This window comes from Salmo trutta, chromosome 36 (assembly GCF_901001165.1).
Source record: "Salmo trutta chromosome 36, fSalTru1.1, whole genome shotgun sequence".
In the NCBI taxonomy this organism is placed as follows: Eukaryota; Metazoa; Chordata; class Actinopteri; order Salmoniformes; family Salmonidae; genus Salmo; species Salmo trutta.
The window spans coordinates 10160959-10175239 of NC_042992.1; positions in this window are offsets into that span (position 1 = coordinate 10160959).

Sequence of the window (14281 nt, forward strand, 5' to 3'; positions counted from 1 at the left end):
AGGAAGAGAGGAGGGAGAGAGAAAGAGAGGAGGGAGAGAGAGAAAGAGAAAGAGGAGCGAGAGAGAAAGAGGGAGAGAGAGGGGGAGAGAGAGAAAGAGGAAGAGAGAGGGGGAGGGAGAGAGAGAGAAAGAGGGAGAGAGAGGGGGAGAGAGAGAGGTTCTGATGACTGTGTGAACAGGGTTGACGGTAGCAGAGCTAACAGTAAGATTATACTGACGTGGTCCCGTAAAGACCCCCCCCCCTTCATTCTTAATCAACTGTCCAATCCCCAGTGGTGAACGTCAGTCTAGACTGGCAGGTGTCCTTTACTAGACTCCCATGGATGACTCAGAGTCAGGGAGAAGCTGGACGAATGTCATAACCACAATCATGTGCTGGGGGTTTCCAGTGACTCAACAGAAATCTGCTTATCCATGTATGAAACAGCACTGTTGTTGAGCCAGAGCCTGGATAGTGTTTTCGTCCCAAATGGCACCCGCTCCTTTATACAGTGCAATACTTTGAACTAGGGCCCATAGGGCTGTAGTCAAAAGCAGTGCACTGCATAGGGAATAGGCTTCCATTTGGGACATGAGCTGGATAATGTCTCTACTCAGAGCACTACACTCAGAGACTTACAGGGAGTTTATTAAGGACAGTTAGAGATTGGAAAACTAGGTCAAAGTCCTGATCAAATTCCCACCATGTTCTTCTCTCTCTGTTACCTGATGTTGTTGAGCAACACAGCCTTCTAATTGGTTCAGCGGGGAGTTTGAAACTATGCGTGTGATCTGTGCTTGAGGCATGGAGTATCAAGCCAGTTATTAAATAGGACCAGGAGGATGAGGAGACAAAATAGAAGTGCAGCTGAGAACACAGCCTGAACACACAAACTACAGCTCTGTCATCAAGTGCTTAACGTGTTCCCTCTCTCCCCCTCTCTCCCCTCCCCTCCCCTCCCCTCCCCTTCCCTTCCCAGCCCGGATGGCTGATAGTACTATACTGACTACGCAGCAGTAGAGGTGGAGCTGACAGCAGCACATGCCAACCCAGCACATTGTTACTACTTCAGATGGTTGTGGCCCAGAAATGCTCTGATTGGCTCGAGAGCCTCTGACATGGGAACAGAGACAGCCAATGAGGTTTGGGCTTTGGGGAGCAGCCAGGAAAGACATAGTAAATCAATGGGGGATGACTCTCCTTCTGCTTTCGGCACAACAAGGCTTACAGCGCATTTGGAAAGTATTCAGACCCTTTGACTTTTTCCACATTTTGTTATGTTACAGCCTTATTCTAAAATGGACAAAAAATAATAATTCCCCTCATCAATCTACACACAATACCCCGTAATGACAAAGCAAAACAGGTTTATAGAAATGTTTGCAAATGTATTACCAATAAAAACGGATATAGTAGAACACAACAAGCTTGGTACACCTAATTTGGGGAGTTTCTCCCATTCTTTTCTGCAGATCCTCTCAAAGTCTATCTCATTGAATGGGGAGCATTTCTGCACAGCTATTTTCAGGTCTCTCCAAAGATGTTAGATTGGGCTCAAATCCGGGCTCTGGCTGGACCACTCTAGGACATTCAGAGACTTGTCCCGAAGCCACCCTTGTGTTGTCTTGGCTGTGTGCTTAGGGTCGTTGTCCTGTTGGAAGGTGAACCTTCGCTCCAGTCTGAGGTCCTCAGCGCTCTGGAGCAGGTTTTCATCAAGGATCTCTCTGTACTTTGTTCCGTTCATCTTTACCTCGATCCTGACTTGTCTTCCAGTCCCTGTAGCTGAAAAACATCCCCACAGCATGATGCTGCCACCACCATGCTTCACCGTAGGGATGGTGCCAGGTTTCTTCCAGATGTGACGCTTGGAATTCAGACCAAAGTGTTCAATCTGGTTTCATCAGACCAGAGAACTTTGTTTCTCATGGTCTGAGAGTCCTTTAGGCGCCTTTTGGCAAAATCCAAGCGGGCTGTCATGTCCCTTTTACTGAGGAGTGGCTTCCGTCTGGTCACTCTACCATAAAGGCCTGATTGGTGGAGTGCTGCAGAGATGGTTGTCCTTCTGAAAGGTTCTCCCATCTCCAGAGGCACTCCGGAGCTCTGTCAGAGTGACCATTGGGTTCTTGGTCACCTCCCTGACCAAGGCCCTTCTCCCCCGATTGCTCAGTTTGGCCGGGCGGCCAGCTCTAGGAAGAGACTTGGTGGTTCCAAACTTCTTCCAATTAAGAATGACGGATGACACAGTGTTCTTGGGGACCTTCAATGCTGCAGACATTTTTTGGTACCCTTCCCAAAATACGTGCCTCAACACAATCCCGTCTCAGAGCTCTACGGACAATTCCTTCAACCTCATGGCTTGGTTTTTGCTCTGACATGCACTGTCAACTGTGGGACTTTACATAGACAGGTGTGTGCCTTTCCAAATCATGTCCAATCAATTGAATTTACCACAGGTGGACTCCAATCAAGTTCTAGCAACATCTCAAGGATGATCAATGGAAACAGGATGCACCTGAGATCAATTTCGAGTCTCATAGCAAAGGGTCTGAATACTTATGTAAAATGATGGGGTATTGTGTGTAGATTGATAAGGGGAAAAAATGATTTCATCAATTTGAGAATAAGGCTGTAACGTAACAAAATGTGGAAAAAGTCAATGGGACTGAATACTTTCTGAATGCACCGTATGACAGACAGACAGACAGACAGACAGACAGACAGACAGACAGACAGACAGACAGACAGACAGACAGACAGACAGACAGACAGACAGACAGACAGACAGACAGACAGACAGACAGACAGACAGACAGACAGACAGACAGACAGACAGACAGACAGACAGACAGACAGACAGACAGACATTTATCAGTATTATGTAACACCATAGAACAGTTCTCCTCTCAGTATTATGTAACACCATAGAACAGTTCTCCTCTCAGTATTATGTAACACCATAGAACAGTTCTCCTCTCAGTATTATGTAACACCATAGAACAGTTCTCCTCTCAGTATTATGTAACACCATAGAACAGTTCTCCTCTCAGTATTATGTAACACCATAGAACAGTTCTTCTCTCAGTATTATGTAACACCATAGAACAGTTCTCCTCTCAGTATTATGTAACACCATAGAACAGTTCTCCTCTCAGTATTATGTAACACCATAGAACAGTTCTTCTCTCAGTATTATGTAACACCATAGAACAGTTCTTCTCTCAGTATTATGTAACACCATAGAACAGTTCTCCTCTCAGTATTATGTAACATAGAACAGTTCTCCTCTCAGTATTATGTAACACCATAGAACAGTTCTTCTCTCAGTATTATGTAACACCATAGAACAGTTCTCCTCTCAGTATTATGTAACATAGAACAGTTCTCCTCTCAGTATTATGTAACACCATAGAACAGTTCTTCTCTCAGTATTATGTAACACCATAGAACAGTTCTCCTCTCAGTATTATGTAACACCATAGAACAGTTCTCCTCTCAGTATTATGTAACACCATAGAACAGTTCTCCTCTCAGTATTATGTAACATAGAACAGTTCTTCTCTCAGTATTATGTAACACCATAGAACAGTTCTTCTCTCAGTATTATGTAACACCATAGAACAGTTCTTCTCTCAGTATTATGTAACACCATAGAACAGTTCTTCTCTCAGTATTATGTAACACCATAGAACAGTTCTCCTCTCAGTATTATGTAACACCATAGAACAGTTCTTCTCTCAGTATTATGTAACACCATAGAACAGTTCTCCTCTCAGTATTATGTAACACCATAGAACAGTTCTTCTCTCAGTATTATGTAACACCATAGAACAGTTCTCCTCTCAGTATTATGTAACATAGAACAGTTCTCCTCTCAGTATTATGTAACACCATAGAACAGTTCTTCTCTCAGTATTATGTAACACCATAGAACAGTTCTCCTCTCAGTATTATGTAACACCATAGAACAGTTCTCCTCTCAGTATTATGTAACACCATAGAACAGTTCTCCTCTCAGTATTATGTAACACCATAGAACAGTTCTTCTCTCAGTATTATGTAACACCATAGAACAGTTCTCCTCTCAGTATTATGTAACACCATAGAACAGTTCTCCTCTCAGTATTATGTAACACCATAGAACAGTTCTCCTCTCAGTATTATGTAACACCATAGAACAGTTCTCCTCTCAGTATTATGTAACACCATAGAACAGTTCTCCTCTCAGTATTATGTAACACCATAGAACAGTTATTCTCTCAGTATTATGTAACACCATAGAACAGTTCTCCTCTCAGTATTATGTAACACCATAGAACAGTTCTCCTCTCAGTATTATGTAACACCATAGAACAGTTCTTCTCTCAGTATTATGTAACACCATAGAACAGTTCTCCTCTCAGTATTATGTAACACCATAGAACAGTTCTCCTCTCAGTATTATGTAACACCATAGAACAGTTCTCCTCTCAGTATTATGTAACACCATAGAACAGTTCTCCTCTCAGTATTATGTAACACCATAGAACAGTTCTCCTCTCAGTATTATGTAACACCATAGAGTAGGTTAAGTATTCCAGACCCATCTGTTATACATTAACTCATAATACCACACTAACATACTCATTACTATAGCGAGGAAAACAATCTTACAGTATGAAGAGGAAATGAAGCTCCTCTTTATTGTAATGTTATGAAGAAAGGGATCTCCCTGCTGGACTTAGAGAGAATTACAGAAAGGAAACGTAACGCAGCGTTTTGCTTTTGGGCAGACGTGACGATTTGCAGATTCAGGCTTTTCCCACCTGTGGCGTTTCACAACCCACGCTGCTGTAGGCCTCAGTACAGAGCACCAGACCCTGTTGTTACAGTACAGAGCACCAGACCCTGTTGTTACAGTACAGAGCACCAGACCCTGTTGTTACAGTACAGAGCACCAGACCCCGTTGTTACAGTACAGAGCACCAGACCCTGTTGTTACAGTACAGAGCACCAGACCCTGTTGTTACTGAACAGAGCACCAGTACTGTTTGCTGACCTGCTTGTTCTGACTTCCAGGAACAACTCAGGTAAAGATTAGTGTTACCTTACAGTCACTAGCAACTCAGTGGTGATGGGAATAAATCCCACAGTGAGCATGTACACATACTAAACATGTTCAAGATGCTTATAAAAGTGTCTGCTAAGGAGGAACATCTTAACATGTAGTTTCACCCTTCCTCAATTCTTCAGGACAAGGACTCTGCAAAGGTTTTAAAAGTGTTCCACAGGGATGCTGGCCCATGTTGACTCCAATGCTTCCCACGGTTGTGTCAAATTGGCTGGATTCATTTTGGGTGGTGGACCATTCTTGATACACACAGGAAACTGAACAGCTTCGTAGTTGTTGACATAAACCGGTGTACCTGGTACCTACTACCATACCTTGTTCAAAGGCAGTTAAATATTTTGTCTTGGTCATTCACCTTCTGAATGGCACACATACACAATCTGTGTCTCAATTGTCTCAAGGTTTAGTGCCTGGATACAGACCTTAGCCGTGGTTTATTGGCCATATACCACAAACCCCCGAGGTTCCTTATTGCTAACTGGTTAACAACGTCATTAGAAGAGTAAAAATACATGTTTTGTCATACCCGTGGTATAGTTTGATAAACAATGGCTATCAGCCAATCAGCATTAAGGGCTTGAACAATACAGTTTATAAAACATTATTATTACTGTTAAGTGACTTGCCGTCATTGTTGCCCTTTTTGAGAAGTTACCAGTCTCTCGCCAATGTTCCATTACTCAAACTTCTACATTACAAGCTGTTCATCAGTGTACATATAGGAGACATTAAAAGAGATAAACAGAACAAGAAGGGTTGAATACCATATTGTCTGTCTGGCTATCCCCTGACAGAACAACAATTACAGCTATTGAAGAAGAGAGAGAAGCTTCTGCTGAACTACTGGGATTTTGTTATATAATAACTACTCTTGAGCTTTGGTGAGACTCGATGAATTTTAATTGAGTTCTGCAGTGTATTCCATAGCTTCCAGTCCCTCTGGTGAGAGATCTGAAAGAAATTCCAAGCACGGTCTCTCTCTCTCTCTCTCTCTCTCTCTCTGATTCTCTCCCTCTTTCTCTCTCCCCCTCTGATTCTCTCTCAGTTTTTTCTCTCTCCCTCTCTCGCTCTTTTTCTCCCAGGGCATAATTCTTGCTAAGCCTCTGTCAGTTCTTTGGCGTAGAGGACAACTTTCTCCTCCCCACAACAAACTTGCTACTGAGAGACCTCAGCAAAGCAATAAGCCCTTTGCATCTAGCACAATGAGCTATACCATGTTTCCATAACTCTAGCCAGTTCATGTTCTATGTGAGACTGTGGAAGTATGGATAAGTGCATTGAGAATTGCTAAACTTTCTACTAATTGCTCGAAGGATAAGGCTGGAGTTACAACGAAGAAACATTCAAGCAATTTTAGTTAGCAGTTGCTAGTGACATCATCTCAAGCAACTTTGCTGTTACATGAAACTACTTAAACACGATTCAAATTGAAACTGAAGCTGCTTCTGTTTGAGAATTCTATACTCACCCATGACTTCTTGTCCATTGGGGAGGCAGGTAGCCTAGTGGTTAGAGTGTGGGGACGGCAGGTAGCCTAGTGGTTAGAGTGTGGGGACGGCAGGTAGCCTAGTGGTTAGAGTGTAGGGGCGGCAGGTAGCCTAGTGGTTAGAGTGTAGGGGCGGCAGGTAGCCTAGTGGTTAGAGTGTAGGGACGGCAGGTAGCCTAGTGGTTAGAGTGTAGGGGCGGCAGGTAGCCTAGTGGTTAGAGTGTAGGGACGGCAGGTAGCCTAGTGGTTAGAGTGTAGGGACGGCAGGTAGCCTAGTGGTTAGAGTGTAGGGGCGGCAGGTAGCCTAGTGGTTAGAGTGTAGGGGCGGCAGGTAGCCTAGTGGTTAGAGTGTAGGGACGGCAGGTAGCCTAGTGGTTAGAGTGTAGGGACGGCAGGTAGCCTAGTGGTTAGAGTGTAGGGGCGGCAGGTAGCCTAGTGGTTAGAGTGTAGGGACGGCAGGTAGCCTAGTGGTTAGAGCGTAGGGACGGCAGGTAGCCTAGTGGTTAGAGCGTAGGGACGGCAGGTAGCCTAGTGGTTAGAGCGTAGGGACGGCAGGTAGCCTAGTGGTTAGAGTGTAGGGACGGCAGGTAGCCTAGTGGTTAGAGCGTAGGGACGGCAGGTAGCCTAGTGGTTAGAGTGTAGGGACGGCAGGTAGCCTAGTGGTTAGAGTGTAGGGACGGCAGGTAGTCTAGTGGTTAGAGTGTAGGGACGGCAGGTAGCCTAGTGGTTAGAGCGTAGGGGGGGCAGGTAGCCTAGTGGTTAGAGTGTAGGGACGGCAGGTAGTCTAGTGGTTAGAGCGTAGGGACGGCAGGTAGCCTAGTGGTTAGAGTGTAGGGACGGCAGGTAGTCTAGTGGTTAGAGTGTAGGGACGGCAGGTAGCCTAGTGGTTAGAGCGTAGGGGGGGCAGGTAGCCTAGTGGTTAGAGTGTAGGGACGGCAGGTAGTCTAGTGGTTAGAGCGTAGGGACGGCAGGTAGTCTAGTGGTTAGAGTGTAGGGACGGCAGGTAGCCTAGTGGTTAGAGTGGAGGGACGGCAGGTAGCCTAGTGGTTAGAGTGTAGGGACGGCAGGTAGCCTAGTGGTTAGAGCGTAGGGGGGGCAGGTAGCCTAGTGGTTAGAGTGTAGGGACGGCAGGTAGCCTAGTGGTTAGAGTGGAGGGACGGCAGGTAGCCTAGTGGTTAGAGTGTAGGGACGGCAGGTAGCCTAGTGGTTAGAGCGTATGGACGGCAGGTAGCCTAGTGGTTAGAGTGTAGGGACGGCAGGTAGCCTAGTGGTTAGAGTGTAGGGGGGGCAGGTAGCCTAGTGGTTAGAGTGTAGGGACGGCAGGTAGCCTAGTGGTTAGAGCGTAGGGACGGCAGGTAGCCTAGTGGTTAGAGTGTAGGGACGGCAGGTAGCCTAGTGGTTAGAGTGTAGGGACGGCAGGTAGCCTAGTGGTTAGAGCGTAGGGACGGCAGGTAGCCTAGTGGTTAGAGCGTAGGGACGGCAGGTAGCCTAGTGGTTAGAGTGTAGGGGGGGCAGGTAGCCTAGTGGTTAGAGTGTAGGGACGGCAGGTAGCCTAGTGGTTAGAGTGGAGGGACGGCAGGTAGCCTAGTGGTTAGAGTGTAGGGACGGCAGGTAGCCTAGTGGTTAGAGCGTATGGACGGCAGGTAGCCTAGTGGTTAGAGTGTAGGGACGGCAGGTAGCCTAGTGGTTAGAGTGTAGGGGGGGCAGGTAGCCTAGTGGTTAGAGTGTAGGGACGGCAGGTAGCCTAGTGGTTAGAGCGTAGGGACGGCAGGTAGCCTAGTGGTTAGAGTGTAGGGACGGCAGGTAGCCTAGTGGTTAGAGTGTAGGGGGGGCAGGTAGCCTAGTGGTTAGAGCGTAGGGACGGCAGGTAGCCTAGTGGTTAGAGCGTAGGGACGGCAGGTAGCCTAGTGGTTAGAGTGTAGGGACGGCAGGTAGCCTAGTGGTTAGAGCGTAGGGACGGCAGGTAGCCTAGTGGTTAGAGCGTAGGGACGGCAGGTAGCCTAGTGGTTAGAGCGTAGGGGCGGCAGGTAGCCTAGTGGTTAGAGTGTAGGGGGGGCAGGTAGCCTAGTGGTTAGAGTGTAGGGACGGCAGGTAGCCTAGTGGTTAGAGTGTAGGGACGGCAGGTAGCCTAGTGGTTAGAGTGTAGGGGCGGCAGGTAGCCTAGTGGTTAGAGTGTAGGGAAGGCAGGTAGCCTAGTGGTTAGAGTGTAGGGACGGCAGGTAGCCTAGTGGTTAGAGTGTAGGGACGGCAGGTAGCCTAGTGGTTAGAGTGTAGGGACGGCAGGTAGCCTAGTGGTTAGATGGTAGGGACGGCAGGTAGCCTAGTGGTTAGAGTGTAGGGACGGCAGGTAGCCTAGTGGTTAGAGTGTAGGGACGGCAGGTAGCCTAGTGGTTAGAGTGTAGGGACGGCAGGTAGCCTAGTGGTTAGAGTGTAGGGACGGCAGGTAGCCTAGTGGTTAGAGTGTAGAGATGGCAGGTAGCCTAGTGGTTAGAGTGTAGGGGAGGCAGGTAGCCTAGTGGTTAGAGTGTAGGGGCGGCAGGTAGCCTAGTGGTTAGAGTGTAGGGACGGCAGGTAGACTAGTGGTTAGAGTGTATGGACGGCAGGTAGCCTAGTGGTTAGAGTGTAGGGACGGCAGGTAGCCTAGTGGTTAGAGCGTATGGACGGCAGGTAGCCTAGTGGTTAGAGTGTAGGGACGGCAGGTAGCCTAGTGGTTAGAGTGTAGGGACGGCAGGTAGCCTAGTGGTTAGAGTGTAGGGACGGCAGGTAGCCTAGTGGTTAGAGCGTAGGGACGGCAGGTAGCCTAGTGGTTAGAGCGTAGGGACGGCAGGTAGCCTAGTGGTTAGAGTGTAGGGGGGGCAGGTAGCCTAGTGGTTAGAGTGTAGGGACGGCAGGTAGCCTAGTGGTTAGAGTGTAGGGACGGCAGGTAGCCTAGTGGTTAGAGCGTAGGGACGGCAGGTAGCCTGGTGGTTAGAGTGTAGGGACGGCAGGTAGCCTAGTGGTTAGAGCGTAGGGACGGCAGGTAGCCTAGTGGTTAGAGTGTAGGGACGGCAGGTAGCCTAGTGGTTAGAGTGTAGGGACGGCAGGTAGCCTAGTGGTTAGAGCGTAGGGACGGCAGGTAGCCTAGTGGTTAGAGCGTAGGGACGGCAGGTAGCCTAGTGGTTAGAGTGTAGGGACGGCAGGTAGCCTAGTGGTTAGAGTGTAGGGACGGCAGGTAGCCTGGTGGTTAGAGTGTAGGGACGGCAGGTAGCCTAGTGGTTAGAGCGTTGGGCAGTTAACCCACTGTTCCCCGGTAGGCCGTCATTGTAAATAAGAATTTGTTCTTAACTGACTTGCCTCGTTAAATAAAGGGTAAAAAAAAAATTCCGTGGTGGTTTTATTTGTTTATTGTTACAGCATGGATATAGACAAAACACAGCCCGTACAATTTACCAAGCTAGCAACGAATGAATCTAACGTGAGCTAGCTAGTGCAGTTCATGTTGAACAAATTCAGAGGTCTGGGTTCACTTAAATGACATATAAATGACTGCCAAAGCATGTACAGTACCAGTCAAACGTTTGGACACACCTACTCATTCAAGAGCTTTTCTTTATTCTTACATTGTAGAATAATAGTGAAGACATAAAAATGATGAAATAACACATATGGAATCATGGAACCCAAAAACCCTGAAATGAGCAGGTGTGTCCAAACTTGGCTCCTCTCCACTTTGATCACGGTTCCCACTGGGTGTTGATGACATGACAACTGTGTAGGAGTTCCGAGACTTTGAATGGTTCATGTGACAAAAGCATTCATTTTGATTCGCTGTTGCTTGCAACTAGTTACATAAAGTTGAAAAGTTGCAGCTGAGTTGGTTCTTAGTTGCGGGGGGAGGGGGGGGGGAGTGGGTGGGGGGAGTTTCAATCAAGAAGAAAATCAGTTGCAAGAAACTAAAGTTGCGTCCAAGTGGCTTCTTTTAACTACAGCCTAAAGATACAGTTGTTTAGCGACTGTATTGTTATATAACGTTGACTCCTGCTTGTCTGGCAAATAGGGGACACTTTTGAAAGTATAATTGAAGCTGTCAAAGAAATGCAATGTAGAAAAACACATTTTGCAAGACAAAAACACTAGCTTAGCGTCATGCACACACACACAGGCACGCAGACACACACACACACACACACACAGGCACGCAGACACACACACACACACAGGCACGCAGACACACACACACACAGGCACGCAGACACACACACACACACACACACACACACACACACACACACAAACACAAAACGATGGTGCGATACTGTCCTTGTCACAGTGTTGTCTCCTTGTCAGCTGGGGAAAAGTCTTTCATTATACTTCAGTCCCAGAGAAAAGAGCTGAGTTGTTCAGCTTAGTCAGTCTGCTGTTCTAGTAAGTCTGAATAGAACTGCACTGAAGGACATATCACAATGCAAGCATTTGTTTGAGGACAGACAGAGCGAACGAGACATGGACAGCGAGGGAGAGAGAGAAAGAGCGAGCGAGTGAGTGCACGAGCGAGACAGGGAGAGAGAGAGCGTGCGAGCGAGCGAGCCAGGGAGGGAGGGAGAGAGAGCGAGCGAGCCAGGGAGGGAGAGAGAGAGCGTGCGAGCCAGGGAGGGAGAGAGAGAGCGTGCGAGCCAGGGAGGGAGAGAGAGAGAGAGCGTGCGAGCCAGGGAGGGAGAGAGAGAGAAGGCGTGCGAGCGAGCCAGGGAGGGAGGGAGAGAGAGCGAGCGAGCGAGCCAGGGAGGGAGAGAGAGAGAGAGCGTGCGAGCGAGCGAGCCAGGGAGGGAGAGAGAGCGAGAGAGCGTGCGAGCGAGAGAGCCAGGGAGGGAGAGAGAGAGAAAGAGCGAGAGAGCGAGCCAGGGAGGGAGAGAGAGAGAGAGAAAGAGCGAGCCAGGGAGGGAGAGCGTGCGAGTGAGCGTGCCAGGGAGGGAGAGAGAGCGTGCGAGCGAGACAGGGAGGGAGAGAGAGCGTGCGAGCGAGCGAGACAGGGAGGGAGAGAGAGCGTGCGAGCGAGACAGGGAGGGAGAGAGAGCGTGCGAGCGAGCGAGACAGGGAGGGAGAGAGAGCGTGCGAGCGAGCGAGACAGGGAGGGAGAGAGAGCGTGCGAGCGAGACAGGGAGGGAGAGAGAGCGTGCGAGCGAGCGAGACAGGGAGGGAGAGAGAGCGTGCGAGCGAGCGAGACAGGGAGGGAGAGAGAGCGTGCGAGCGAGCGAGACAGGGAGGGAGAGAGAGCGTGCGAGCGAGCGAGACAGGGAGGGAGAGAGAGCGTGCGAGCGAGCGAGACAGGGAGGGAGAGAGCGTGCGAGCGAGCGAGACAGGGAGGGAGAGAGCGCGTGCGAGCGAGACAGGGAGGGAGAGAGCGCGTGCGAGCGAGACAGGGAGGGAGAGCGCGAGCGAGCGAGACAGGGAGGGAGAGCGCGAGCGAGCGAGACAGGGAGAGCGCGAGCGAGCGAGACAGGGAGGGAGAGCGCGAGCGAGCGAGACAGGGAGGGAGAGCGCGAGCGAGCGAGACAGGGAGGGAGAGCGCGCGCGAGCGAGACAGGGAGGGAGAGAGCGCGCGAGCGAGCGAGACAGGGAGAGAGAGCGCGAGCGAGCGAGACAGGGAGAGAGAGCGCGAGCGAGCGAGACAGGGAGAGAGAGCGCGAGCGAGCGAGACAGGGAGAGAGAGCGCGAGCGAGACAGGGAGAGAGAGCGCGAGCGAGACAGGGAGAGAGAGCGCCAGCGAGCGAGACAGGGAGAGAGAGCGCCAGCGAGCGAGACAGGGAGAGAGAGCGCCAGCGAGCGAGACAGGGAGAGAGAGCGCCAGCGAGCGAGACAGGGAGAGAGAGCGCCAGCGAGCGAGACAGGGAGAGAGAGCGCGAGCGAGCGAGACAGGGAGAGAGAGCGCGAGCGAGACAGGGAGAGAGAGCGCGAGCGAGACAGGGAGAGAGAGCGCGAGCGAGACAGGGAGAGAGAGCGCCAGCGAGCGAGACAGGGAGAGAGAGCGCCAGCGAGCGAGACAGGGAGAGAGAGCGCCAGCGAGCGAGACAGGGAGAGAGAGCGCCAGCGAGCGAGACAGGGAGAGAGAGCGCCAGCGAGCGAGACAGGGAGAGAGAGCGCCAGCGAGCGAGACAGGGAGAGAGAGCGCCAGCGAGCGAGACAGGGAGAGAGAGCGCCAGCGAGCGAGACAGGGAGAGAGAGCGCCAGCGAGACAGGGAGAGAGAGCGCGAGCGAGACAGGGAGAGAGAGCGCGTGCGAGCGAGCGAAACAGGGAGAGAGAGCGCGTGCGAGCGAGCGAGACAGGGAGAGAGAGCGCGTGCGAGCGAGCGAGACAGGGGGAGACAGCGCGTGCGAGCGAGACAGGGAGAGAGAGCTGTACAGTCCCACTTCACTCCAGACTAGCTCAACCTGATGTGTGCAGCTCAATCACATCAAGTCAAACATCAGACACTTATGAATAGGCGTGGGGCGGCGGGGCGTGGAGCAGCGGGGGATGGGGCATGGGGCAGCAGGGCGTGGGGCAGCGGGGCGTGGGGCAGCGGGGCGTGGGGCAGCGGGGCGTGGGGCATTGGGGCGTGGGGCAGCGGGGCGTGGGGCAGCGGGGCGTGGGGTGTGGGGCAGCGGGGCGTGGGGCAGCGGGGCGTGGGGCAGCGGGGCGTGGGGCAGCGGGGCGTGGGGCAGCGGGTCGTGGGGCAGCGGGGTGTGGGGCAGCGGGGCGTGGGGCAGCGGGGTGTGGGGCAGCGGGGTGTGGGGTGTGGGGCAGCGGGGTGAGAGGGAGATGGGGGCGTGTCATGGAAGAAATGCCCTTTTCCTTTCTCCCAGAGAGAAATCAGAGTAAGTCAGGGGAGCAGAGGAATTTGATGACTGACTAAAGTGTATGAAGCAGAGCATGCGCTCTGAGCATGTGTGTGTGACTGAGTGTGACTGTATTCTGAGAATGTGCGTGGGTCTGTGGCACTGCGTTCAAGCAGTCATTAATGAAATGAGACCATGGAAAGGCATTGTTGTCCTCGGTAGAACTAGAGGCTGCTTCTTCTTTCATTCATTCCATCCAACTGGGTTCTATTAGGAGGAATTTCCCCGGATAGGCTGGCCTACAGGGACACTACTGTGGGAGGAGGAGAGGGGGGGAGAAGAGGAAGAGGAGGGAGAAGAGGAAGAGGAGGAGAGAGAAGGGGAAGAGGAGGAGAGAGAAGGGGAAGAGGAGGAGGAGAGGAGGAAAAAGCCTTGCATGAATCTCCACCCGACACAGCCAGAAGAGGACTGGCCAGCCCTCATAGCCTGGTTCCTCTCTAGGTTTCTTCCTAGGTTCCTGCCTTTTCTAGGGAGTTTTTGCAAACCACCGTGCTTGTAAATCTGCATTGCTTGCTGTTTGGGGTTTTAGGCTGGGTATCTGTATAAACACTTTGTGACAACTGCTGATGTAAAAAAGGCTTTATAAATAAATGTGATTTGATGAAGTCTATATTTTGCTCTGGTTCGTGCTCTACTATCTAGCGCCCCCCGGTGGCTAAACATGGTAACTACTTCAAATCAGAATGTTGACTGAATATGGTTCTGTTGTGGGCGTCTTTCACTACAGTGCTGGTGGTGCTGGTGAAACATGACATGAACAGAGACACGATAAGCCACAAATGAAAAGATCCATGATAACTGTGCTACATTATAATAGATATCCTGGGCCTGTATTCATATGCTGTAATACAACCTG